The sequence below is a fragment of the Lipotes vexillifer genome, unplaced genomic scaffold (assembly GCF_000442215.2).
Source record: "Lipotes vexillifer unplaced genomic scaffold, Lipotes_vexillifer_v1.1 scaffold414, whole genome shotgun sequence".
Taxonomy (NCBI): domain Eukaryota; kingdom Metazoa; phylum Chordata; class Mammalia; order Artiodactyla; family Lipotidae; genus Lipotes; species Lipotes vexillifer.
The window spans coordinates 2,461,844-2,465,291 of record NW_006782864.1 but is presented as its reverse complement, the minus strand read 5'-3'; positions in this window follow the sequence as shown (position 1 = coordinate 2,465,291).

Genomic DNA, 3,448 nt, shown 5'->3' with positions numbered 1-3,448 from the left:
CCTGCTGACTTTTGTACATGTAGGGTAGAGGAAGTTCATAAAGGCCACTTCCACCGCTCCACACCACAAGTGAGTCCACAAAGGTAAACAAACATATCCTCAAATTCCAAACCCCAAACCAAAATGCAGCCAAAGTTCTCAAGCTTATGAAAGTGACCTGACACAGAGGTGTCTTACAGCAGCTGAAATGTAATGTCACCACCCTGGAAACACACACCAGCATATCAGGATGCTTTTCTCTAACCCAAAAATTTGTTTCATCTTACCTCCTACCTGTCAAGCGAAGAGTAAGGACTGTGCCAGAGGCCATGCGTATGAAGAGGCCTGAGAAGCCAAGACAGCAGGGTAGGGTGGGCACCCTGGGGTTCATCCTACTCCAAAACCCTCACCGCACACATGAAACTGTCCAGAGTCACACTGCTGATGTACGGCATGGCCACAGATACTGCCCAGCTTCCCTGATCCCAATTCCCACTCTCCAGCCCAGGTCGAGCACTACCTGCAAGCTGCATGATACGGTAAGTCACTAAACCCTCTAGGTCTCAGTTCTCTCCCTATAGAAGTTGAGAAAACAACATTTTCCAGGCCTCCTTAGAGAACTGTGGGGAATATCCAAAGGAGAAATCTAGAAGAACGTACTGTATAAACTGTAAAGCTCCTTTTATTTGAATGGGAATCACTATCCCATTTTTACTGACATCCCGATGTTGGTAAGATATTGGGCAAGTCTTGATTAACGCAACAAGATGAAGGATTGTGGTCCATTTTAAGACATGTAAAACAATCATCTAAATAGCTGGGTCATGAGAATAAAGTATCCGCCTGAAATAAAAGGCTGCCTGACTCAACAACTCCAAACTCACTTTCTACCTTATCTTTGGCTATCTTGGCCTCTTAGGGCATTTGTATTAAGGAGTTCAAAAGGATTCACAGTTTCTGCTCCCAGGAGACAAGAGCACCTATGGTTTCCAATGCCCTGAGTCCCAACAGTAATGCCAAAGAGTAAGGAGCAGTGATTCTCACAGCTGAAATGGACCTGTTATTTCTGGAAGGATCGTTCTGGGCAGACAGCCCGGTCAACTAGGAGTACAGCACCTGCAGTGCCTGGAGGCTCACGACCTCACATGGCAGCCTGTTCCAGAGAGCCTGGCAGCTCTAGTATTTAGGTACTTTTTAGGTTGATTCAAAATCTGTCCCCCTATAGATTTCACTCATTGATTCTCTTTGGGAACGACACAGAATAATTCTACTCCCCTTTCTCATGAGATCCCCTCGCTCAAGTATTGAAGATAGCTCTCTTCTGTCTATTCCCAACACCTGTCCTGCCTTATCATCTTGGTCTGTGTCTGTCTTTTTATGGACCATCTTCAAAGGCAATGCCAAGAGCAGAATGAAACACTCCAAATATGTCAGCAGAGGATCGCAAATCCAAATGACGCTCCAAAACATCCACTGTCATTTGCAATGGTCTGTGTTCACAGCCTAGAGTGCCAATGGAGAAGGGTTGCTTTGATGATGTGAAAATGTAGTACAACATTTTGAAATGTCAAATGGGAAAAGAAAACTTGGTAAGGTGTATTTTTGAAGCCAAGCTCCTATAAGTAGTTGTGTTTAAATATTATCGTGTTCCCTGCTGTTTCTAATAAAGAAAAGCACGAAAATAGATTCACGGGCGACCTGGTTAATAGGAATCTCCAAACTCAATGCACACTCCCTCCTCATTATACAACTGACTGCAGAAATCAGACAATGTGAAAGGATATTCAAGGTGCATGTTGGACCAAGCAGGGCCGTAGGAGTCTGAGTCTCGGTAAAGCAGCTGTGCAGCAGAAATAGCTTTAAAGGCAGAATATAAAATGTGTATATACTGAAAAAAAAAAAATTCAAAAGAAGAAGAGAATATCCTGGCTTTTTCCACTGTTTTATATAAGAATATTGACTTGAACAAGCCCACATACAGTACAATGGTAATAGAGACCCCTCTGAAATCGACACAGCCCGAGTAGAATACCTGAGTGAGTTAAATTCCAGTGGGAGGCTATCAGTGGACAAGTGTCAGCCTAGTTTGTGCATGAGACCTTTACCCCAAGAAAAGGGAACTCTTTCTGTGTAGTCACTTTAGACAAGCAGAGCGTCTGATTTATGATTCAAAGAGTGGACTTTCCAGGAGGGGAGGCTGCCACCTGCTCCTCTCCTCAAGCTTGTTTAGAATAGGATTCCCAGCCTCACTGGCCTTCAGAAGTACAGGAGAGCTGGGAAGAAAAAGGAAAACTTGACTGTCTTTCCTTAACCTTGTCCATGGTGCTGAATCACTGGCTAGAGCTGAGACGGGGCTGGGCCACTGATCACTTACTGGTCAGTCATACTGTCCATCAGGGCCAATGTGTGGTGACACGACCCCCCCCAAACGCTAGGAACATGCTGATTGTACTGAACTCTGACCAGGCACTGGGCCATTGTGAGGAGGGAGACAAGAGTAAGGGAAGCAGTTTGATGTCCTGAATTTGAAACTGATCTGAAGGAAAGCTTCCTCACTATTCCCCACCCTGGCACATTCCAAAGGAAACACTGAAGACTTGAATAAACTCTCTATCACTCTTCAGTATTCACAGAGGAAAGGGCTGCCTGTATTATAGGAAAGTAAAGGCCCAGAGTAGAATTGGAGGCAGTATTAGAACAGGAACCTGATCAGATTCTCATTGGCTGTCCTAGGTCTCTATACAGCAATAGACCTATTTAATTGTGTAGCGGTGACAGTGTAAGACTCGGAGGTGTAGTTCAGTATAATAAATAAAGAAAATTTGGAGGGGAGAGATTTTGTTCATTCAATAATGGTTATTGAGCATCTATTATGTGTGAGGCATCGGGATAACAGAAGGCACAGATCCTGTCCTCCAAATCTTTATACGCTATTGAGTGAGAAGAGAGAGACCCACCAAATACAGGCAGCAAGTGTAATTGGCTGGTAAAAAGTGCTACAGGATTTGAAGAGACAAGAGGTATTATAGGGAACTCTTCAAGGAGGTTCTATGAGAGTTGAAATTTAAGGATGGACAAGATTGGAGTGGAGAGAAATGGGTTCCAACTCAGGAGCTAATTCTTTTCCCTGGCACAGGAGAAAATCCTACTATCAGTAGGTATAAGAAGATATATATGGGGCTTTGCTGGTGGCGCAGTGGTTGAGAGTCCGCCTGCCGATGCAGGGGACGCGGGTTCGTGCGCCGGTCCGGGAGGATCCCACATGCCGCGGAGCGGCTGGGCCCGTGAGCCATGGCCGCTGAGCCTGCGCATCCGGAGCCTGTGCTCCGCAACGGGAGAGGCCACAGCAGTGAGAGGCCCGCGTACCGCAAAAAGAAGAAGATATATATGAAGGGCACTGGTGGGCTTATTTGGGATTATGCAACATGAGGGGAAAAGGCAGCAAAATGCAAGGAAGACCGGGGGACAC